Here is a 26,558-nt window from a genome sequence, read left to right as displayed (position 1 = left end):
TTAAATATGTCCCCAGTCATCATTAAAACCACTGAGGCATATACGCAGGAATTTAAAACAGCTTCACCAATAACCATTCACTTGCCTCCTAAAAGAAGTACTATTTAGTGTCTACTGAGGAATAAAGAAATCTTTATCTATATCATCTATATGGCTTACGTCATCCTGAAATTTTGTTAAGGTTAAGTCTGGCAAAGCATTAAAGAGAATTCTTTTGTAGAATGTGTAACCATACAAAGATTCAGTTGTTTTAATCTCTTCTCACCACTCATACCCCTGTATGACATTATTTTAAAATTTTAGAGAATCAAGAATACTTTGTTCATGAGACAACCTGAATATTGCAGTCTTACTACTAATGAGTCCCATGTTACCAGTTTTCTTATTTAAATTTTCTACCTGCCTTCTTTCAACCCTCATTTCTCCACTGGTAGTTTTCGGGTTTTTTAAAATTTTCAGGTATCTGACATACAGGCAGATAAGAATTTGTTTCGTAGAACTCATATACAAGAAACATAACCATGTTTTAAACTTTCTAAATGAAATTAACTCTAATGTGAGCACCCCATCTACTCATCGTGGATACTGAGACATCGAGCTTAAGTCAGTCTTGGGGATCCTTGCCCACTTGTATAGGATAGTACAGGATTCCTGGGGATTTATGTTGTCCCTAGAAATAGGACGAGGCCTTAGTACATAGCGATGGCCATTTTTGTCTTGGTTGCTTCTGCTACAAGAAGCTATTGGCTTTGTCCTTTGTTCTTTGCCAACCCTTGACATCTTTTAGGACAGAGATTTGCCTTTCACCGCAGCTTCGTGACAGGAAGATCAGAACTTTTCTTGTTGCTTTTAATGATACTGAGCTACTCATCAGCTGGCTAAAGATTTTCTTTAAATAGGTCCTAAAAATTAAAGACATAATTCCTCTGGCAATAAGAAAAGCCTACACCTTAGAGAAGCTAGGTTTGATTAGAATTTTTTAATGGGTGAGAGATGAGGAAGGAGAGTATTAGAAAATATTATTTTGATTCTTTTCCCTTTACATAGATGAGGAGATAGAAATTAATGTTTCAATACACTACCCTGACACATATACACACCATGTTTCGGAGGCCAGGAAGTACAAGTGAATGTTTTACATTCTTCTCCAGGAGTAGCTTGCTTCAAGATTGATCCAAAGAACACAGGTGGTTTTCTGTGTTCTACCAACTAGTAGTTTCAAAGAAAAAAATAGTAATTAAATATAATTTTGTTTACATATATTTCACACATTTTAAACATAATATTAAATGTATTTTTCATTGTTACCTGTTGTTGTATTGCATGCCCGATTTATAAAAGTAAATCAGTACTAATTGTTAACTATTAGTATGGCATACACTATAACTAAGAATGACTTTCTAATTTAAAAAAACATCAAAAAGACACCAATGAGAATGTACAATATGAATCAGTAGCTGCTGGGGTAAGTTAAAGTAAGAGTTATGTTTTTTAAACAGGCGGAGGAAAAAGAAGTGTATTTCTGATAAATGAATTTTATTGGACTGGGAGTCTCTAGTGCATTGACTATTAAGACACTTTATCCAATATGGAATAAAGGATCAAGACTCTGTGCAACTTTCTAACAAAACACAGTGAACTTTCTGGTAAATCGTTTTATTTATTTTTTCCTGAGAAAGTGCAAAAGAGTGCCTCTGGGATAAATTTTTTTTAAAAATTTAGTTCTATAAAAGTAGAGTCGAAAACTAGATAGACATCATTCAGAATTGCACTTATCCATCAAAAACAGATAAAGTAAAATTATTGCTGAGAGGATTGCAAAAGGAAGCACCAGGTTACGTTTGTTTGGAAAGAAAGTTAATTTTTAAATCCATTTTTCAAAGATGCTATTAAAAAACACCTGTTTTATTCAATGGGAAAGTGCATATCTCATGCATTGATCATAACCCAGAGAACTTCCTGCAAGCCCGAGGTCTTTGTGAGTCTGATTACCTCCCCTGGAAATTGGATACAAAACCAATATTCCAGAGAAAAATGGAGAACTGAATTTACATTGCTAACACCCAAAGAAATGAGGACTCATAAAAGAAGTTAAATTCAGATATGAAAAAATAAAAGCCTCAGTTTTAAAATATAATACATAAATGAATATTTAATTTCCAAACCCTACTGTGAGCTAAATACTATTACGATCTCCATTTTACATTTAAAGAAACTGAGAACAAAGATTATATTACTTTTCTATTAAGGCATAACAAATTACCATAAATTTAGTGGCTTAAACCAACCCACATTTATTATCTCACAGTCTCTGTAGGTCAGAAGTCCTGGCTCACTGTCTAGCTGGTTCCTCTTTCAGGGTCGCACTGGGCTGCGTCCAGGTGTCAGTCAGAATTGCAGTCACATTAGAGGTGCAATAAGGGAAGATCTGCTTCCAAGATCCTCTAGGTTATTAGCAGAATTCATTTCCTGGTGGTTGCAGATTGAAAGTTTCAGTTTCTTAATGGAGACAGTCTCAGGTCCTAGATACCATCTGCAGCTCCTTGCCATGTGACCAATAAAATGATATAAATTGTGGTTTTAATAGATTTTTTTATGAAACCATTCAAATGATTATTAGCCTTTCAAGTTTTCTGTTCTTCAAAATTCTTATATTTTTGTTCATTTTTTCCAGTTTTATTGAGAAATAATTGATATACATCACTATTTAAGTTTAAGGTGTACATCATGATGATTTGATTTACATATATTGTCAAATGATTACTATAGGTTCAGCCAACATCCATCGTCTCAGATATAATAAAAAGAAAAGAGAGAAGAAAAAAATTTTTCTCCTTGTGATAACTCTTAGGATTTACTCTTTTAACAACTTTCCTATAGATCACACAGCAGTGTTAACTATAGTCATGGTGTTGTATATTATATCCCTCATACTTATATATCTTATAGCTGGAAGTTTGTAGCTTTTGATCACTTTCATCCAATTCCCCCTCCTCCCACCCTCTGCCTCTGGTAACCACAAGTCTGATATCTTTTCCTATGAGTTTTGTTTTTTCTTTAAGATTCCACATATAAGTGAGATCATATAGTGTTCATCTTTCTCTGTCAGACTTATTTCACTTTGCATATGTATATATATACCACAACACCCTTATCCATTCATCCATAAATGTACACTTAGGTTGTTTCCATGTCTTTGCTACTATAAATAATGCTGCAATGAACATGGGGGGGGGGTGCAGATATCTCTTCGAGATAGTGTTTCCATTTTCTTCAGATATATACCCAGAAGTGGGATTGCTACATCATATAGTAGTTCTATTTTTAATTTTTTGAGAAACTTCTATACCGTTTTCCATAATGGCTGTACCAATTTCCATTCCCACCAATAGTGTGTAAGTGTTCCCTTTTCCCCACATCCTCACCAACACTTATTATCTCTTATCTTTTTGATGGCGGCCATTCTACCAAGTGTGAGGTGATTTTACATTGTGGTTTTGATTTGTATGTCCTGGATGGTTAGGGTTGGTGAGCATCTTTTCATGTACTGGTTGGCCATTTGTATGCCTTTGTTGAAATATGTCTATTCAGTTCTTCTGCCCATTTTTTAATCAGATAATTTGTTTTGTTGCTGTTGAGTTGTATGAGTTCTTTATATATTTTGGATATATATACACACATATATATAATCATATATATAGTTGAAATGACTTCTGACAAAAGTGAAAGAAGAAACTGTCAAAGCAGGACTACATTTGAACTTCAAGAAGACAAAAATCATGACTACAGAAGAACCACACAGCTTTAATGTACACAATGAAGACACTGAAATTGTTAAGGATTTTGTTTACCTTGGTTCAGTCATCAATGTAAATGGAGACTACAGCCAAGAAATCAAGAGAAGACTGAGACTTGGAAGGGAAGCAATGAAAGGATTAGGAAAGATCCTCAAGAGTAAGGAAGTGTCATTAGAGACTAAGGCCAAGATTATCCACACCCTCATATTCCCAATTACTATGTACAAGTGCACAAGCTGGATAGTGAATAAGACTGACAGGAAAAAACCTGATTCATTTGAAATATGGTGTTGGAAGGGAGTTCTACAGATACCCGGGAATGCCAGAAAGATGAACAAGTGGGTCCTAGAGCAAATTAAACCTGAACTATGGTGGGAGGCAAAAATGATAAAACGGAGGCTGCCCTACTTTGGGCACATCAAGAAAAGGCAGGATTCTCTGGAAAAGATAAGAATGCTGGGAAAAGTAGAAGGCAACAGGAAAAGAGGAAGACCAAATATGAGATGGATAGACTCCATAAAGGAAGCCATAGGTATGCGTCTGCAGAAGCAGAATAGGGCTGTTGAGGACAGGACAGGACATTGTGGCCATCACTCATTCATAGGGTTGCCAAGGAATCAGTTTCCTTTGCTGTGCAGAGGTTTTTGGTTTCAGGTAGTCTCATTTGTTTATTTTTGCTTTTGTTGCCTTTGCTTTTGGTATCAAACTGAAATTGACAAGACTGATGTCAAGAGCCTTACTCCCTAAGTTTTCTTCTAGGAGTTGATGGCTTTAGGTCTTACATTCAAGTCTAATCCATTTTGACTTGATTTTTGTGTATGGTGTAAGATGGGAATCTAGTTTCATTCTTTTGCATATGGCTGTCCAGTTTTCCCAACACCATTTATTGAAGAGACTGTCATTTTCCCATTGTATATTCTTGGCTCCTTTGTCAAATATTAATTGACCATACATGTGTGAGTTTATTTATGGGCTCTCTATTCTGTTCCATTGAAGTAGGTGTCTGTTTTTATGCCAATACTATAGTGTTTTGATTACTATGGATTTGTAATACAGTTTGAATTCAGAAAGCATGATGCCTCCAACTTTGTTCTTTTTCTCTTTTTAAATTATTGTTTATTGCAGTAACATTGGTTTCTAACTTTGTATAAATTTCAGGCATACATCATTATACTGCTATTTCTGCATAGATTACATCATGTTCACCACCCACATACTAATTACAACCCATCACCACACACATGTGCCGAATTATCCCTTTCACCATCCTCCCTCCCCCCTTCCCCTCTGGTAACCACCAATCCAATCTCTGTCTCTATGTGTTTGTTTATTGTTATTATCTACTACTTAATGAAGGAAATCATACGGTATTTGACCTTCTCCCTCTGACTTATTTCACTTTGCATAATACCCTCAATGTCCATCCATGTTGTCACAAATGGCTGGATTTCATTGTTTCTTATGGCTGAGTAGTATTCCATTGTGTATATATACCACATCTTCTTTATCCATTCGTCCCTTGATGGGCACTTAGGTTGCTTCCAAGTCTTGGCTATTGTGAATAACGCTGCAATGAACACAGGGGTGCATGTATCTTTATGCATTGGTGTTTTCAAGTTCTTTGGATAAATACCCAGCAGTGGAATAGCTGGATCATATGGTAGTTCTATCCTTGATTTTTTGAAGAATCTCCATACTGTTTTCCACAGTGGCTGCACCAGTTTGCACTCCCACCAGCAGTGTATGAGAGTTCCCTTCTCTCCACATCCTCTCCAACACATGTTGTTTCCTGTCTTGTTAATTATAGCCATTCTGACAGGCGTGAGGTGATATCTCATTGTAGTTTTGATTTGCATTTCCCTGATAGTGATTTTGAACATCTTTTCATGTGTCTGTTGCCCATCTGTATATCTTCTTTGGAGAAATGTCTGTTCAGGTCTTTTGCCCATTTTTTAATTGGCTTGTTAGTTTTTTTGTTGTTGAGATGCATGAGTTCTTTATATATTTTGGAGATTAAGCCCTTATCAGATGTATGGTTTGCAAATATCTTCTCCCAATTGTTAGGTTGTCTTTTCGTTTTGTTGATGGTTTCCTTTGCTGTGCAGAAGCTTTTAGTTTGATGTAGTCCCATTTGTTTATTTTTTCTATTGTTTCTCTTGCCCGGTCAGACATGGTGCTTGAAAATATGTTGCTAAGACCAATGTCGAAGAGCGTACTGCCTATGTTTTCTTTTACAAGTTTCATAGTTTCAGGTCTTACATTCAGGTCTTTAATCCACTTGGAGTTAATTTTTGTGTATGGTGTAAGGTAAGGGTCTACTTTCATTTTTTTGCATGTGGCTATCCAGTTTTCCCAACACCATTTGTTGAAGAGAATTTCTTTTCTCCAGTGTATGTTCTTGGCTCCTTTGTTGAAGATTAGCTGTCCATAGATGTGTGGGTTTATTTCTGGGCTTTCGATTCTATTCCATTGATCTGTGTGTCTGTTTTTGTGCCAGTACCATGCTGTTTTGGTTACTATAGCTTTGTAGTATATTTTGAAATCAGGGAGTGTAATACCTCCAGCTTTCTTCTTTTTTCTCAGGATTCCTTTAGCTATTTGGGGTCTTTTGTTGTTCCATAGAAATTTTCAGATTCTTTGTTCTATTTCTGTGAAAAATGTTGTTGGAGATTTGATAGGGATTGCATTGAATCTGTAGATTGCTTTAGGAAGTATGGAAATCTTAATTATGTTAATTCTGCCAATCCAAGAGCATGGAATATCTTTCCATTTCTGTGTGTCTTCTTCAATTTCTTTCAGAAATGTTTTATAGTTTTAGGTGTACAGATCTTTCACCTCTTTGATTAAGTTTATTCCTAGGTATTTTATTCTTTTTGTTGCAATTGTAAATGGGATGGTATTCTTAATTTCTCTTTCTGCTACTTCATTGTTAGTGTATAGAAAAGCAACTGATTTTTGTATGTTGATTTTGTATCCTGCAACTTTACCGTATTTGTTTATTACTTCTAAAAGTTTTCTGGTGGATTCTTTAGGGTTTTCTATATATAAAATCATGTCATCTGCAAATAGTGACAGTTTCACGTCTTCCTTTCCAATTTGGATCCCTTTTATTTCTTTTTCTTGCCTGATTGCTCTGGCTAGGACTTCCAGTACTATGTTAAATAGGAGTGGTGACAGTGGGCATCCTTGTATGGTTCCTGTTCTTAGAGGGATAGGTTTCAGTTTTTCACCATTGAGGATGATATTAGCTGTGGGTTTGTCATATATGGCCTTTATTATGTTGAGATACTTTTCTTCTATCCCCATTTTATTCAGAGTTTTTATCATAAATGGATGCTGTATCTTGTCAAATGTTTTCTCTGCATCTATTGAGATGATCATGTGATTTTTATTCTTCATTTTGTTAATGTGGTGTATTACATTGATTGATTTGCGAATGTTGAACCATCCCTGCATCCCTGGAATAAATCCCACTTGATCATGGTGTATAATCTTTTTAATGTATTGTTGTATGCTATTTGCTAGTATTATGTTGAGGAGTTTTGCATCAATGTTCATCAGTGATATTGGCCTATAATTTTCTTTTGTTGTGTTGTCCTTGTCTGGTTTTGGTATCAGGGTAATGTCGGCTTCGTAGAATGAGTTATGGAGCTTCCCCCCCTTCTCAATGTTTTGGAAGAGTTTGAGAAGGATTGGTATTAAGTCTTCTTTGAATGTTTGGTAGAATTCACCAGGGAAGTCGTCTGGTCCTGGACTTTTATTTTTGGGGAGGTTTGTGATTACTGTTTCGATCTCCTTACTGGTGATTGGTCTATTCAAATTCTCTACTTCTTCTTGATCCAGTTTTGGAAGGGTGTATGATTCTAAGAATTTATCCCTTTCTTCCAGGTTGTCGAATTGGTTGGCATATAGCTTTTCATAGTATTCTCTTATGATCTTTTGTATTTCTGAGGTGTCTGTTTTAATTTCTCCTCTTTCATTTCTGATGTTACTTATTTGTGCCTTCTCTTTTTTTCTTGGTGAATCCAGCTAAAGGTTTGTCAATTTTGTTTATCTTTTCAAAGAACCAGCTCTTGGTTTTATTAATTTTTTCTATTGTTTTTTTAGTCTCTATTTCATTTATTTCTGCTCTTATTTTTTTTATTATTTCCCTTCTTCTACTAATGTTGGGCTTTGTCTGTTCTTCTTTTTCCAGTTCCTTTAGGTGCATTTTTAGACTGGTTACTTGAGATTTTTCTTGTTTGTTGAGATAGGCCTGTATTGCTATAAACTTCCCTCTTAGAACCGCTTTTGCTGTGTCCCATAAATTCTGGCATGTCATATTTTCATTTGTCTGCAGGTATTTTTTGATTTCTTCTTTGATTTCTTCATTGACCCAGTCGTTGTTCAGTAGCATTTTGTTTAATCTCCATGTATTTTTGTGGCTTTTCTGGTTTTCTTCCTATAGTTGATTTCTAGTTTCATAACGTTGTGGTCAGAAAAGATGCTTGGTATTATTTCAGTCTTCTTAAATTTATGGAGACTTGTTTTGTGGCCTAATATGTGATCAATCCTGGAGAATGTTCTATGTGCATTGAAAAGAACGTGTATTCTTCGGTTTTTGGATGGAATGCTCTGTATATATCTACTAGGTCCATATGTTCTAATGTATCATTTAAGGCCAATGTTTCCTTCTTGATCTTCTGTTTGGATGATCTATCCGTTGGTGTAAGTGGAGCGTTAAAGTCCCCTACTATTATTGTGTTACTGTCTATTTCTGTTTTTATGTCTGTCGATAATTGCTTTATATATTTAGGTGCACCTACATTGGGTGCGTAGATATTTACAAGTGTTATATCCTCTTGTTGGATTGTTCCCTTGATCATTATGTAATGCCCTTCTTTGTCTCTTTTTATAGTTTTTGTTTTAAAGTCTATTTTGTTTGATATGAGTACTGCTACCCCAGCTTTCTTTTCATTGCCATTTGCGTGGAGTATCTTTTTCCATCCCTTCACTTTCAGTTTGTGAGTGTCTTTAGGTCTGAAGGGTGTCTCTTGTATGCAGCATATATATGGGTCTTGTTGTTTCATCCAATCAGCCACCCTATGCCTTTTAATTGGAGCATTTAGTCCATTGACATTTAAAGTAGCTATTGATAAGTATGTACTTACGGCCATTTTTTAATTTGTTTTTCTCAGTGTTTTAGTATTCCTTCTCTGTTCCTTTCTTCTTCTATACAGAATTGATCGTCTCTTTAGTTTGACCTCTGTCTGAAAGCTGTACTCTTTAACTCCCCTCCTCCCTCCTTTTATGTTTTTGATATCATATCTAACCTCTTTTTTGTGCATTTGTATCCATTACGTTCTTATCATGGAAATAGGTAATTTTTCCTATTTGTGGTCTTCTCTTTTCCCCTTAAATCAGTCCCTTTAACATTTCTTGTAGGACTGGTTTCTTGTTAACAAACTCCTTTAATTTTTGGTTGTCTGGGAAATTTTTGATTTCTCCTTCCATTTTGAATGATAACCTAGCTGGGTAGAGTATTCTTGGCTGTAAGTTTTTTCCTTTTAGCACTTTAAATATATCGTGCCACTCTCTTCTAGCCTGTAAGGTTTCTGCTAAGAGTTCAGCTGATAGCCTTATGGGGTTTCCTTTGTGTGTAACTTGACTTTCTCTTGTGGCTTTTAGGATTCTCTCTTCATCTTTAATTCTTGACATTTTGATTATGATACATCTTGGTGTGGGCCTCTTTGGGTTTATCTTGTTTGGCGCTCTCTGTGCTTCCTGTACCTGGATGTCTGTTTCCTTCCTTAGGTTAGGGAAGTTTTCATCTATTATTTCTTGAAATAGATTCTCTGCCCCTTTGTCTTGCTCTTCTCCTTCCGGGACACCTATGACACAGATGTTAGTGCGCTTGATGTTGTCCCAGATGTCCTTTAGACTGTCCTCAGTCTTTTTAATTCTTTTCTCTTTTACCTGTTCAGCTTGGGTAATTTCTTCTAGTCTTTCGTCTAGCTCGCAGATCCATTCTTCTGTATCCTCTACTCTGCTTTTGAGTCCCTCTAGTGAATTTTTCATATCCATTATTGTATTCTTCATTTCTGATAGGTTCTTTTTTATATCTTCCATTTCTTTGTTGACATTCTGACTGAGTTCATCTATTCTTCTCCCCAGATCAGTGAGCATCCTTAACACTCTTTGTTTGAACTCTCTGCCAGTTAGGTTGCTCATTTCTGTTTCACATAGTTTCTTTTCTGTGGTTTTGTCCTGTTGCCTTACTTGGAATGTATTCCTTTGCCTCCTCATTTTGCCTCTTTCCCTGTGCTTGTGTCTACATATTAGGTAGGTCAGCTACGTCTCCTGCTCTTGGCAAGGTGACCTTATATAAGTGATGCCTAGGAGGCCTGCAGTGTGCTTCCCTCAGTTCTCAATGTTCCAGGAGTGACCCCTATGTGGGCTATGTGTGTTCTTCTGTTGTGGCCTATTTGCTCTCCCTGTAGGCACCCAGGGAGGCCGAGTTATGCTCCTGGTCACCTGTTGTAATGCTCAGCTGCTTGTAGTTGTTGTGGGCCCTTCAGTCTCTTTATCAGGTGTGAGGAGCCCCAACACAGTTGGCTACAAGTTCTAATAGCACATTTGTGTTGCAGTATTTCTTTTAAGTGAGTAGGCCCCCAGCATGCCAGGTTGTTAGGCTCAGGGGCTTACAATTGCTATAAGCCTCCAGCCTTTAGGTTTCTTGTCAGCTCTCCGAGGATTGCAGCTGGGTGGGGCTGGCCTCAGGCATGGGAGCACCCAATTGTTTCAGGCTTTGGAAGGTGGGGCAAACCTCCTATGTGGGTCTTAGAGAAGCACAAGTCTTCTGCAGCTGACAAGCCCTGCCGCCCACAGGTCCACACACACAGTCAACACAGTCCTGCCCCGTGTGCCCGCCCTGACCTCCTGATGTGGGCTCAGTCTCTCCACGGTGGGAGCTCCACACACTCCACCACTGCCCCACACTCTCCACCCACTCCTTGTGCACACCCTGCCTCACTGAAGTCGGCTCAGTTGCCAGGCTGCGGAGAATCCAGTCACCAATCTATGCAGGCCCACAAGTTGCCTCAGGGCTTATTGTTGGGTGGGGCCAGTCTCTAGGGTGGGCTGCCTGCCCTGGCTGAGCTGAATTAAATCAGTGCTGTAGTAGGTGGGTCAGACCTGGGCTAGCAGGCCCCACGGAGAACTCCAATGGCGTCTTTGTCAGCAGGCCCACACCAGGCCACAACAATGGCCGCTGCCAATGTCCCAGTTCCTGGAGAGGTCTCACCTCTCAGCGAGATGCACTCAGGGCCTATCAGGTGAGTCTCTTTTCACCAAAGCACTGTGCACCTTTCTTTCTGGTGATTTTAGGTTGCTTTCTGAAACAGGTGAGTTTGCGCATGGGCCCTTTAAGAGCCGGTTTTAATTTCTTTGTTAACCAGCTTTTCTGGGGGTATTCCCCAATGTTTCAGTAGCAGGCAAAGTCAGATATTATGCCACACGTCTCGCTTGTGCTGGGTCCACAAAATGCCCACAATGGGGGCGCTCCCCGGCTCAGGGCCCGCTTCTCCAGGGAGGGCTGTATACCTGTGGGCTGCTCCCGGGCAGCTGTGAAGCACTGCAGCTTGTGAAGGTGGTGTTTTTTTCTCTCCAGAAGGGAGTTTCTGCCTCTTCCACCTCAATTAGGATTGTCTATTGTTGCAGGAGTTCCTCTTATCCAGTTTTCAGTTCTGTCCCAGGGGTAATTTTTCCACGAGTATTTGTAAATTGGCAGTGGCCGCAGGAGGAGGTGAGTTCAGAGTCTGCTTATGCCGCCATCTTGACTTCTCCCTCTACCTCCAACTTTGTTCTTTATCAAGATTGCTTTGGCTCTTCGGGGCCCTTTGTGGTTCCATCCAAATTTTAGGATTGTTTTTCTATTTCTGTGAAAAATGTCATTGGAATTTTGATAGGGATTGTATTGAATCTGTAGATTGCTTTGGGTATTATGGACATTTCAACAGTATTAATTCTTCCTATCCATGAACATGGAATATCTTTCCATTGATTTGTCTCTTCTTCAATTTCTTTCATAAAGGTCTTATAGTTTTCAGTATGTCTTTCTCCTCCTTGGTTAAATTTATTCCTAGGTATTTTATTCTTTTTGGTGAAATTGTAAATCGAGTGTTTTTTAAATTCCTCTTTCTGATAGTTCATTATTAGTATATAGATATGCAACAGATGTTTGTATATTGATTTTTGTATTGTGCAATTTTACTAAATTTGATTATTAGTTCTAATAGTTTTTTGATGACGTCTTTAGGATATTTTACATATAATATCATGCCATCTGTAAATAGAGACAGTTTTACTTCTTTCTTTCTGATTTGAATGCCTTTGATTTCTTTTTCTTGCCTCATTGCTCTAGCTAGGACTCCCTGTACTATGTTGACTAGGAGTGGTACGAGTGAGCACATTTGTCTTGTTCCTGATCTTAGAGGGAAAACTTTCAACTTTTTACCATTGAGATAATGTGAGCTGTGGGCTTGTCATACACAGTCTTTATTATGCTGAGGTACGTTGCTTCTATACTTAGTTTGTTGAGAGTTGTTTTTTTTTTTTTTTATCATGAATGGATGTTAATTTTTGTCAAATACTTTTTCTGCATGTTTTGAGATGATCATATGATTTTTATTCTTCATTTTGTTAATAAGTTGTGTCACATTGATTGATTTACAGGTGTTCCACCATCCTTGCATCCATAGAATAAATCCTACTTGATTGTGGTGTATTATTTTTTTAATGGATTTTTTAATTCTGTTTGCTAATATTTTGTTGAGGATTTTTGCATCTCTAGTCATCAGGAATTATGGGCCTATAATTTTCTTTTCTTGTAGTATCCTTGTCTGGTTTTGGTATCAGGGTAATACTGACCTCATAAGAGGAGTTTTGAAGTGTTCTCTCCTCTTCTATTTTTTGGAAGAGTTTTAGAAGGATTGGTATAAATTCTTTAAATATTTGGTAGAATTTACCAGGAAAGCCATCTGATCCTGGACTTTTCTTTGTTGAGAGGTTTTTGATTACTGATTCAATCTCCTTACTAGTAGTCAATCTGTTTAGATTTTCTATTTCTTCATGATTTAGTCTTTGGTAGCTTGAATGTTTCTAGGAATTTGTCCATTTCTTCTGGGTTGTCCAATTTGTTGGTATATAATTATTCATGGCAGTCTCTTATCATTTGCATTTTTGTGTATTAGTTGTAATATCTCCTCTTTCATTTCTAATTGTATTTATTTGAGTCTTCTCTCTTTTTTCTAGGTAAGTCTAGCTAATGGTTTGTCTATTTTATTTATGTTTTCAAAGAACCAGCTCTTAGTTTCATTGATCTTTTCTATTGTCTTAATAGTCTGTATTTCACTTATTTCCACTCTGATCTTTCTTTCTTTCCTTTTGCTAAGTTTGGGTATGGTTTGTTCTTTTTCTAGTTCCTTGAGGTATAAAGTTAGGTTGTTTATTTGAACTTTTTCTTTTTTCTTAATGTAGACATTTGTCACTATACACTTCCCTCTTAGAATTGCTTTTGCTGCATCCCATTAGTTTTGGTATGTTGTATCTCCATTTTCATTTGTCTCAAGATATTTTTTTATTTCTTTTTTCTTTGACCCATTGATTGTTCTGGAGCATATTGTTTTATCTCCACATATGTGAATTTGCAGTTTTGTTTTTATAATTGATTGATTTCTAGTTTCATACCATTGTGGTCTGAATATCATACCATGCTTGGTATGATTTCTGTGTTCTTAAATTTATTAAAACTTGTTTTGTGGCCAAACATAAGATCTAGCCTGGAGAATATGCCATGTACACTTAAGAAGAATGTATATTCTGCTGCTTTTGGATGGAATGTTCTGTAAATGTCTGTTAAGTCCATCTTGTCTAATGTGTCATTGAAGTCTTGTGTTTCCTTATTGATTTTCTGTCTGGATGATCTGCCTAGTGTTGAAAGTGGGGTATTGAAGTCTCTACTCTTGTATTGCTGTCTATTATTGCTCCCTTTAAGTCTGTTAATATTTGCTTTATATATTTAGGTTCTCCTATGTTTTGTGCACTCATGCACCTTGTTGATGTTTCCATTTAATTTTTTTAATATTATCTTTTATAAAATCTTTTACATACTGTATACTAATTTTATAGATTTTATTTTAAATATAATTTCCCAGTTTAGAGTCTATAATTTTTGCATCTTTATAGCATCTATTGATGAATATTTTTAAGTTTTAATAATATGAATTTTGATAGTCTTTCATTTTGTGATTTCTGTCTTTTCTTCTTATTTTTATTTCTTTTCTTGTTTAAGACATATTTCCCTAAAGTCAATTTTTTCCAATTAACTTTTCCACATTTTCTTTAATCAGGTTTATTAAGGTGTAACATAAAGTGTACTCTGTTCTCTGAATTTGACAAACACTTATTGTCTAGTTATAATCAAGAGGTCGAACATTTTAATCCCCCTAAAAGTTCCCTAGTATCACTTTGTAGTCATTTTGACCCCAACCTCTAGCCCCTAGCAACCAGTGATGTTTTCAGTTTCTATAGTTTTACCTTTGGCAGAGTGTTATATAAATGAAATTATGCAATGTAAGTTTTGGGTCTGGCTTTTTTCACTTAGCAAAATACATTTGGAGTATACTTACGTTGTTGCTTGTTCAATAGTTTTTTTCTTTTATTTTTAAGTACTACTATTATACAGATCCTCCACAGTTGTTTACATATTCACCAGTTGAAAGACATAAAGGTTGTTTTCTGTTTGGGGGAATAAAGCTGCTGTAAACATTCAGATGGGTTTTTTTGTGTAAATGTTGTCATTTCTCCTGAAGGAATATCCAAGAGTAGCATACCTGGGCTATGTGGTAAATGCATGGTTGACTTTATAAAACACTGCCAAACTGTTTTCCAGAACAGCTATGCGATTTTAATTTTTCACAAGCAAGGAATGAGAGTTCAGGTTGATCCATATCCTTATCATCATTTATTGTCAGTTATTTGGTTTTTTTTTGTTTGTTTTTTGCTTACTTATTTTTAATTTTAGCCATTCTAATAGCTGTATAGTATTTCTTTTTGGTTTTATTTTGCATTTTCATAATGACTAATGATGTTGAGCATCTTTTCCTATGCTGATTTTCCATCCGAGTGTCTTCCTTTGTGAAAGGTCTCTTTAAATCTCTTGTCCATAGAGTTAATAAGATTTTTTTTTCTAATGTTATATTCTGAGAATTCTTCATATATTCTAGATATAAATCCTTTTCAGAAACATATTTTTAACATTTTTCACTCGAACATCAGAAGTTTTCTTTATATTAATTGCAATTAATCTTTTTTTCTTTTTTTTTTTTTGGTGAGGAAGATTGGCCCTGAGCTAACATCTGTTGCCAATCTTCCTCTATTTTATATATGGGACACCACTGCGGCACAGCTTGGTGAGCACTGCGTTGGTCTGTACCCAGGATCTGAACCCACGAACCCCAGACCGCTGAAACAGAGCATGCAAACTTACCCATTATGCCACTGGGCAGGCCCCCAATTTATCATTTTTTGTGTGCATTATGCTTTGGTATCATATCCAAAAACTCTTGACCTAACCCAAGATCACACCAATTTTCACCTTCAATCTCTTCTAGAAGTTTTATAGTTTTAGATTTTACATTTAAATCTAAGTCCCATTTTGAGTTATTTTTTGCTTAAGATGTGAGTTATTTGTCAGGGTTTATTTCCAATTATTCCAGGACTATTTGCTGAAAAGATTATCATTTCTCGATTGAAATTCCTTTACACTTTGTGAAAAAAATCAGTTGATTATATTTGTGTGGGTCTATGTCAACATTCTATGTCCTATTTCATTGATCTATGTATAAATCTTTTCACCAGTACTGTTCTGTTTTCCTTAGTATACCTTAAAATTAAATCTTGAAATTTAGAAGTGTGAGTCCCACAACTTATTCTTTTCAAAATAGCTAATTGCTTTGGCTATTTCTGTTGATCTGCCTTTTATTTTATTTTTATTTATTTATTTTTTAATTCTTAATTTTTTTCTTAAATTTTTTGTTTATTGCAGTAACATTGGTTTATAACATTGTATAAGTTTCAGGTGTACATCATTATGCTTCTATTTCTGCCTTTTAATATAAATCTAGTATCAGCTTGTTGATACCTACCAAAACAAAAACTTTCTGGGATATTTATTGGGAATGTATTGAAGCCATAGATCATATTGGGGAAAATTGACATCTTAACAATATTGAGTTTTCTGATAAATGAATACTGTATATCCCTCTTTTGAGTTAGGTAGTTTTTAATTAATTTTATTCAAGTTTTGTAGTTTTCAGCATATAGGTTATATATATAGCTAGATTTATACATAAGTATTTCTATTTGTGTTTGTGTTATTTTAAACGGTTTTATTTCTATTTGATTCATTGCTATTGCATGAGAATACACTTGACTTCTGTGCCGTGACCTTGTATCCTGGGACCTTGCTGAATCCACTAGTTCCAGGAACTTTTTGTAGATTCTTAGAAATTTTGTGGACTCTTTGAAATCAAGTGATCTGTGAATAGAGGCCATTTTACTTATTTCTTTTCCATCTGTATGTACTTATTCAATATAAATACTAAATTTGATTTGCTAACATTCTCTTGAGGATGTTTATGAGTATACTCATGAAACACATTAATTTTTAATATACTTTCCTTGTAATGTTGTTATTGTCTAGTCTTAATATTAGGATAGTCCTGGCCTCATAAGTAATTTGAGAAGTGTGCCCTCTCCTATTTTCTGAACATGGTTAAAGAACTGATATATTTCTTTTCTTAATATTTGGCAAATTTCAGCAATAAAACCATCTGGACTTAAATTTTCTTTGACAAAACGTTTTGAACCACAAATTTAAATCTTTCTTTAAAAGATATGTGACTATTCGGGGTATCTATTTCTTCTTGAGTGAATTTTATAGTGTGTGTCTTTCAAGGAATTTTTTCATTTCATGTAGTTTGCCAAATTTATGGGCACAGAGTTTTTTTGGTATTCATTTTTATCCTTTTACTGTCTGAAGGATCAGTCATGATGTTCCCTAATTCATTCCTGATATTGTTAATTTGAATCTTCTCTCATTTTTTCTTTTTTAAAATTTTTATTTTTTTAATATTTGTATTGAAGTATAGTTTACATACAATATTATGTTAGTTTCAGGTGTACAACATAGTGGTTTGACATTTATATACCTTACAAAATGATCACCATAAGTCTAGTAACCATATAAAGTTATTACAAAATCATTGACTATATTCACTCTGCTGTACATCGCATCCCTGTGATTTATTTATTTTATAACTGGAAGTTGGTGCCTCTAATTCCTTTCACCTATTTTACCCAAACCCCTGCCTCCTTCTCCTCAGGAAACCACCAGTTTGTTCTCTGTATCTGTGAGTTTGTTTTTGTTTTGTTAGTGTTTGTTTTGTTTTTTAGATTCCACATATAAATGCAATCATATGGTATTTGTCTTTGACTTATTATACTTAACATGATACCCTCTAGGTCCATCCTAGATGGACCTAGAATCATGCCTAGATGGTATGATTCTTTTTTACGGCTTAGTAATATTCCATTATATGTGTATATATGGACCACATCTTCTTTATCCATTCATTTATTGATGTACATTTAGGTTGTTTCCACGTCTTGGCTATTGTAAAGAATGCTGCTATGAACATGGGCATGCAGATATCTTTTTGAATTAGTATTTTTGTTTTCTTCAGGTAAATACCCAGAAGTGGAATAGCTGGTTCATATGGTAGTTCTACTTTTAACTTTTTGAGAAACCTCCATTCTGTTTTTCATAGTGGTTGCACCAATTTACATTTCCACCAACAGTGCACAAGTGTTCCCTTTCCTCCACATCCTCATCAACACTTGTTATTCGTTGTCTTTTTGATGATAGCCATTCTGACAGGTGTGAGATAATATCTCATTGTGGTTTTGATTTGCATTTCCCTAATGATGAATAATGTTGAACATCTTTTCATGTATCTGTTGGCCATCTGTATGTTTTCTTTGGAAAAATGTCTATTCAGGTCCTCTGCCCTTTTTTTAATCAGGTTTTTTTTTTTTTATATTGAATTGTATGAGTTCTTTATATATTTTGGATATGAACCCCTTTATCAGATATATAATTTGCAAATATTTTCTCCCTTTCAGTAGGTTGCTTTTTCATTTTGTTGATGATTTTATTTGCTGTGCAAGTTTTTTAGGTTGATGTAATCCCATTTGTGTATTTTTGCTTTTATTACCTTTGCCCGAAGAGACAAATCCATGAAAATATTGCTAAGACTGATGCCAAAGAGTTTACTGCTTACATTTTCTTCTAGGAGTTTTATGGTTTCAGGTCTTACATTTCAACTCTTTAATCCAAGTTTATTTTTGTATATGATGTAAGAAAGTGGTCCAGTTTAATTCTTTTGCATGTAGCTGTCCAGTTTTCCCAACACCATTTATTGAAGAGACTGTCTTTTCTCCCTCCTTAATTGTAGACTGATTGACCATATAAGCATGGGTTTATTTGTGGGCTCTCTACTCTGTTCCATTGATCTATGTGTCTGTTTTGTGCCAATACCATACTGCTGTTTTGATTAATAAAGCTTTCTTCTATAGTTTGAAATCAGGAAATGTGGTATCTCTAGCTTTTTTCTTTTTTCTCAAGATTGCTTTTGCGATTTGGGGTTCATTTTCTCTTAATCTGGTTGGAGATTGATCAATTTTATTGATCTCAAAAACAGGTTTTACTTTCATTGATTATTCTCTATTGTGTTCAGTTTTCAATTTTATTGATTTCTTCTTTTATCTAAATTATCTTTCATTCTGCTTGTTTTGTGTTTAATTGGCTCTTCTTTCTGAAGTTTCTTAAAATGGAAGTTTAGAATACTTATTTGAGAATTTTCTTCTTCTCAGATATAAGCATTCAATGCTGTACATTTCCATCCTAGCACTGCTTTAGCTGCATCTCCAAAATTTTTACATGTTGTATTTTCATTTTTGTTCAGTTCAAAACGTTTTTAAATATCTCATTTAAGGCTTCTACGATGATCTCGCACTTTTGCATTGAAGTTTCCTTTTTCTGGAATGTTTTTTCTCCAAACATTCTTCTAGTTTTCTTCTTCAAATTTTTAAGTCATTATTCAAATGTTATCTTCCCAGTGATGCTATCTCATTTAAAGTTGTAACCCTCTAGGCACACCATTTCTTTTAAAAATGTTTTCTTTATATAATCTGTCATCTTCCAATATACTGTATATTGCATATTATCTGTCCCATGTCACCAGAATTTAAGTTTCATGATATTGGAAATTTATTTTTTCTACTGGATCCTCAATGCCTAGTATACTGCATGACACATAGTAAATGCTCAATAGTCATTAGTTATTGAATAATTTTGTCTTCTTGGAGCTACTCAGAAATTAATATTCTGATAACATATTCTATACCTTTACTCTGAATTAATGTATATTAATATTATAATTATATTGTAATATATAATATATAATTATATGTATATATTAATTATATATATAGTTTTAATAGTTCTTTAAAGGTCTAGTTTTACCCTTATAACAGCTATTTTAAATACACAGAACAGTACTTTTAATCCTTATCCTATTTTACAGATAAGGAAATAGAATCTCCAAGAATAAAGTGATTTACACAATTTGAAAAGCTATGAATAGGATAGAAAGTGGAACTTTAAAAGTTTTTTTATTTACAAACCTGGCACTTTTATAGCATACACATATATCTAGGTAGTAGTACACATAAGAAGTGTCTATATAGATCTCATCAAACTTACATTATATGCATATTCATGATATATAAATGAATATTATATATGCATGCATAAATATATACTCAGTGTTTATGAAGTGACCTATGAAATTATTTTGAATCATGAATAATGTTAAAATTTAAATTTAATAAGAAAACTAAATGTTTAAATTCAAATTGTTTATTTTATAAATCTTTGGCATCTATGGTTAGAGAAACATGCTGATATTGTTTCCTCAAATAAAACTTGAGCAGAAATTTACATATAGTTCACACTCCTCTAAGAAGGAGTATTTTAGAAGAAGAGTGTATTATCATTTCAGTAGCCAGGCACCATTAGGGCCTTGAGATATTCTAACTCTCAAAATATAGCCAAGGGCTTCTTAATTCCCCTGAGATGTTATTATTTCTACTAACCAGATTTCCAGAGTTACACTACCATTAAAGAGCTTCATTAATATGTGGGATGTATTTAGCTCTTAGCGCGATTTTACTAAAGTTTGCCAGATATTCCCTTGTGAGTTTGGAAGAATAATGAACAAATCAGACTATCTTTTTCCAAAATTAGCTTCAATCTCCGTTAAATTAGCCCCCAAGAAAAAAAAAGGAGTCATGGATAAAGATGCAAAATTATAGGAATGGGTTTCTCTCCTATTTCCAATACAGTGTTTCCCAGCTTAATGGAACTCTGGAAATTTTTAACAGCCGTTTAAAATTATGTGCTCAGTCAATTATATATTTTTGGTGGATTGTGTATTTTTATTTTTCTCTTCTAAAAACACTCGGTTAGAACAATTCTCCTTCATAAATACAAGCTATAATTCATTTCAATCATTTAAAAAGTATGCAATAGTACCATCTTAAATTTACGCTTCTAAGGATTGTTCTCCAATTCCAAGTTTTTGCCACATGCAAAATTAATCACATTTATCGCAATTGCAATAATTACTTTGAAAGGCCATGCCAAAATCTGGATAAATAATTGTAAAGGGCTGAGTTTTTTATCCTTATTAACACGTACTAGAGAAAGGCTTAAAGAGAGGTTTTAATTACACACCATGTTAAGTGACACAGTGATTACTAGAGTCTCAGTAACTCATTATAGTGTTCTTTTAAAAACAAATGAGGGCCGGCCCCCGTGGCTTAGTGGTTAAGTGTGCGCGCTCTGCTATCTGGCGGCCGAAATTCGGATCACGGGCGTGCACCGATGCACTGCTTCTCCTGCCATGCTGAGGCCTGTCCCACATATAGCAACTAGAAGGACATGCAACTATGACATACAACTATCTATTGGGGCTTTGGGGGAAAAAAGGAGGAGGATTGTCAATAGATGTTAGCTCAGAGCCGGTCTTCCTCAGCAAAAAGAGGAGGATTAGCATGGATGTTAGCTCAGGGCTGATCTTCCTCACAAAAAAAAAACAAAAAAACAAATGAGCTAACAACAGTGAAGAAAAGGAAAACAATGGAAGAAATGACAGAAGAAAGGAGAAGGAAAAGCTAATGGTTTTTCACCACTTAATTCTTCTCTTTCACCTTAAGCCAGTCCCTGTCAACTACTTTGCTGGTTCCTCCTCATTTCCTAATCTCTGAAATAAGTCCATTTAACTATATAAACTCTCCACATGATCTCGACCAGTCTCATTGTATAAATACCACTGTATGCTATTTCCTTTCAAATTTTAACTCCACTGTATACTTAGCCTACTGGACAGTTCCACTAGGATATCCCAAACCAAACCCCTATTCCCAACCCACAGACCTGCTCTTCTTTGCCTTCTCCATCTCTGTATAGAATGATTCCATTTTATCTGTTTAACAGGGAAAACACACTCATATACACTTAGGGGTCTCCTTGATTATTTTCTTTCTCTTCTGCCTTACTTGCGATGCAGCACCAAATGATGTATTTTGAAGATAGAATCAACTTCAAGAAACCAACTTTTTCTCACTACCTACTCCACTATCATCCTGGTCCACACCATCATCAACTTTTGTATGGATTAATTTAATAAACTTTTAATTGATCTTTCTGGTTTTGTTCTTATCCAACTACAGTCAATTCTCAACAAAGCAGCCAGAATACCACTTCTAAAATGCCTTTCTGATAAAATTCCCCTTCTGCTCAAAATCCTGCACTGCTTTTCCACTCACTCAAAGCACAAGTCAGAGACTTGACAGCAGCTCCTAGGTCCTCTACATTCTGGTTCCCAACTACTTCCACTCTGTCTCCTACCACAAACCTGACCGCCACTGTAACTCTGCTCAAATGTCTTTTTTTGTGTGTGTGTGTGAGGAAGATCAGCCCTGAGCTAACATCCATGCTAATCCTCCTCTTTTTGTTGAGGAAGACCAGCTCTGAGCTAACATCCACTGCCAATCCTCCTCCTTTTGTTCCCCAAAGCCCCAGCAGATAGTTGTACATCATAGTTACACATCCTTCTAGTTGCTGTATATGGGACGCGGCCTCAGCATGGCCAGAGAAGCGGTGCATCGGTGCGCGCCCAGGATCCGAACCCAGGCCGCCAGTAGAGGAGTGCGCGCACTTAACCACTAAGCCACGGGGCCGGCCCTGCTCAAATGTCATTTTAACAGAGGAGTTTTCCCAGAATACTGTATGTAACATAATACTCCGCCACTATGTTAATACTGCATATTTCTCATCTTGCTTTATTTTTGAGCACTATCACCACATACCCTATATAATTATTTATATTCTGCCACTGCCCACTAGAATGTCAGCTCCATCAGAGCAAGGACTACTCTGTTTTGTTTACTCTATCTTGATAATTGCCCAAAGTTACTCCACAAATATTCACTGTATTAATAAATATTAGTAATACTTACCTATTTTTCTCAATTCCACCAGTAGTCTAGGTTTTGTGCATTATTTCCTTATATCTTGTTGTAAATATCTCTTATCATTTCATTCCCACCCCTCTCCCCTTCCTACTAAACTTATACCACTATGCCCCAGGGAATTTTTGTTTTTGACCAAATCACTCTACTATATCTTCATCCACTTCCAGAATATCTCCACTACCTTAATTGAAAAGACAGTAATCTTCTCTTAAGTAGAACCTGTCTATTTAGCCTCATGCTATGCATATCAGAATCATTAGATGGGGTCAGTGGTCCCACAGTCCAATGCTGTCTCCAAACCACTTGTCTCCTTCCACTTATAAAATCTCTTCATTCAGTTAAGTTCAAGACATTCTGCTTTACCACCTTCTCTGCATTTTTTTTTTCTTTTTTTGGTCATCCAGAAACTATCTGGTCTCCTCCAGTGTTTATATTGGATAGATTTAGCACCTGGCTCATAACTAACCCTTTTGTTCTTGGTGACTTCAACTTACATGTGGTTAGCCTGTCCAGCCCACTTGCCTCCAAGATTCCTAACCTAAATCTTTAGTGACCTTTTGCTCCCTTCCATCCAATTACCCTATTCCCATATTATATCATGGATTTTATCATTAGCAGAAATTGCGTTACCTTCAAAACCTATTTTGACCTGCAAAACCTTCAAACATAACCTATATCTTACTTATGCAAGCATTAACTTTATTAATCCTTTAACATTGGGATCCTCAATTTCTTTCAAAAATTCACAAATTGCAAACTTCCCCTTTCACAATAATGTGGAAATTTTCCATTCCTGGAAGAACTTATCAAAATTCTCCAAGCTTGCACATATGCCAAAAATTTTGCTGGAAAAAAATCACACATGGGTCAGAATAGTCTCAATCTACTTTCATGATCACCAATTTCTCAACTATTTTTCTCTTGAACAGCTGCTTTCAGTCTCTGCGATGACTATTTCTCATATTCTTCTCATTTATCACCCTTCTTCTCATGCATCACTTTTGGATTCTAACTTGTCTTTTATTTTCTAAGCAATTCAGAAGTCTTCACATCCTAATTGTGTTATTTTCCATCATCAAATGTACAACTCTGCTTGTCTTCTTTTTTCAGTATACAATGAATTACAAAGGGAATTACCACAGGCACTTGGCTCTCCCCTTATCAAATGTAAGTTTTTCCATTTGTGCTGTGGACTCAAAGACTTTAACACCTTAAATTATACATTTTCACTCCTAAACTGTCAATGTCTCTTACTCTCTAGAGTAGATTATCAGCTTACAAACATATTTTCTGCTGTTATGCCTACTCTCCCTTGACACACGTGTTGTTTCATGTTCCATTATTTTTCAAAACAGTTATTTCCAAAGAAAATCTCCAGTTTAGCACATTTTTATTTTTAAACACAGTGCATGCTTTTCTGTCCCACCACTTTCCTGGAACTCCTCTTGTGAAAGTTTTGATGGTCTCCAGGGCTCCAATTCTTACTGGGCACTTAAGTAACCTATCTTATACACTCCTTTGTTCTTCAAAGCTGTATACTCCTTTGTTCTTGAAATACTTTCTTCTTAGTCCTTGTGACTCCTTACTTTCCTAATACTTGGAAAGTTGGGATTATTTTCCTATTCCTGATCTCTAAAGTTTGGAGGGCTTAGTCGTGAAGCTCTTCACTCCTTTCTCTATGTGTTCTAGGTGTACTCGATTGATTCAGTTATTTAAAATACCAATCATGCAGATGACTCCATTTATTTCTCAAGGAAAGGACATTCATTTGGATTATAGATTCATATCCAGAATGACATTTGTGTATATCATACACAGACAAATTAGCATATCCAAAATGTATTCACTATCTCCTACCTCAAATGTGTTTTCCTACCCCAGTTTTCTTCAGCTTAGTAAATGGCACCACCATCCACCTAGTTGGCCAAGTCAGAAAACATGAGTATAATCTTCGATTCTTCTCTCTTTTGTCCCTCACATTCAATCCATCATGAAGTCCTGCATATTGTACCTCAAAAATATGCCTCAAATTTGTCCATTTTAAACACTGAAAAAACAGAACAGCTATAATTGGAATTTATTTAATTAAAAGGTATGTTGGTGGAGAAGAAAGTTAAGATTTTCATTGCATTTAGATGAATATTCCTGTTTAAGGTAGCAGAAAGTGAAAAATATCTCTACCAATTTTCCCAGCGTACCTATTATTTTTATTTCCTTCTAAGTTTTAATATTATTCAACATCTTCCCATTTTTTCTTATCCAAAACTTTTATGAAATATACTTTTAGAAAAGAAAATGCATATGTATTACCATAATTTATTTGTACACTATTTATTATCTTTTTAAAAGTTATTCTTCCATTCTTTCTGACATCTTAAATAAAATCAGCACCAACCCAAGCTGTTAGTTTTAGGAACTATCACTACTTTTTACAATTGGATGTTATCCACACCTAGGCACATTTTTTAAAAAGTGAAATATAAAAGCAGCCAAAGGAAAAAAAAAATACATCACCTTCAAAGGATTTCTCAGTAATTATCAATCTGACCATAATAGAATGACATATTTAAATTGCTAAATGTTTCAACCTAGATTTTTATATCCAGTGAAAATCTTTCAAACATGAACATAAAATAAATATGCTTTTTAGAAAAACAAAAAATGAAAGCATTAATCTCCAGAAATTTTGACAGTAAAGGATATATAAAAGGTAGTTCAGGAATAATAACAATCGTCTCAGAAGATAATACAAAATTGCAAGAAAGAAGAATTTAAAATGCTAATATACATGTAAATATAAATACATACTAATTAGTCACTGAATGAAACAATAATGGTAATCTCTTAAAGAAGAATTTTAACTATTTCTTGAAGTACAACAGTAATGCAAAGAGCAGAAGAAGGTTATCAATGTTAATTGTTCAAAGATGCTTTCGTAATTGGATAGGAGGTAAAAATAATTTATTGAGCTATTTCAAGGAACTGGTCATATCGATAGTAACCAATAAAAATAAAGAATAGATCATTTTCAAGTTAACAGAAGAAAAATGAAATAATAAAAGGATTATCAGGCTAGATTAAAAATATATAAAGCAATTATATGAAGCTTACATGAGACACCCCTTCAATATAAGAAAACAGAGTTAACAAAGGATGGGGAAAAAACATTTTAAAAACAGCCAAAAGAAAACAATGTAAGTATTTTGATGACAGCTAAAAATGCTGTAGGGCAATGAAAATTGAGGCATAAAGAAACATTTTATAGGAAAAAAGCAGTCAAATTTGCAGAAAGATATCACAATCCTAACTCTGTATATATCAAATACCATACCTTCAAAATATTCACACTCGCCAAGGAAGCCTTTAGCCCATCTCATTCAAGACCTGATAGAACAAGCAAGCTAAAAATCAATAAGGATATTGATTAAATAAGATATAACCTGCACAATCAATAAATTTGTCCCAGTGTATTATCTATTTTATCTATCATTCATATACATATACTACATATATATATATACATATATATACACACGTCTAGAAACATATATAGAGCAGACAAGTTTGTTAATTGTGTTGGTTATATCTTTTATATAATCTCTCTCTCTCTATCAAAGCTGTCTTAAAGTAAGACGAAGTCTACCTGAGGAATATCTTAGCAATTGACGTGCATCACTACTGCAGCTACTGTGCTTGTTAAATTACCGTTAAACTTTGGGAAATCATTGTGTTGTGATTTTTTGACAGCCGTAAGTGTATGTGTGTATAGGCACAACTTTAGTCACAAGGTCATTTAAAAAGTAACCTATTTTTATGGTTTCATCAAAAATATAACGTTTTGCTTGGGGCCCACATGGTGACGTAGCAGTTAAGTGTGCACGTTTGGCTTCGCTGGCCCAGGGTTGGCCTGTTAGGGTCCCGGACGCCCACCCATGCACCACTTGTCAAGCCATGCTGTGGCGGAGTACCACATAAAGTAGAGGAAAATGGGCACGGATGTTAGCCCAGAGCCAATCTTCCTCGGCAAAAAGAGGAGGATTGGCATCTGATGTTAGCTCGGGG

This window comes from Diceros bicornis, chromosome 11, assembly GCF_020826845.1.
Source record: "Diceros bicornis minor isolate mBicDic1 chromosome 11, mDicBic1.mat.cur, whole genome shotgun sequence".
Taxonomy (NCBI): domain Eukaryota; kingdom Metazoa; phylum Chordata; class Mammalia; order Perissodactyla; family Rhinocerotidae; genus Diceros; species Diceros bicornis.
This window is presented reverse-complemented; position numbering follows the sequence as displayed.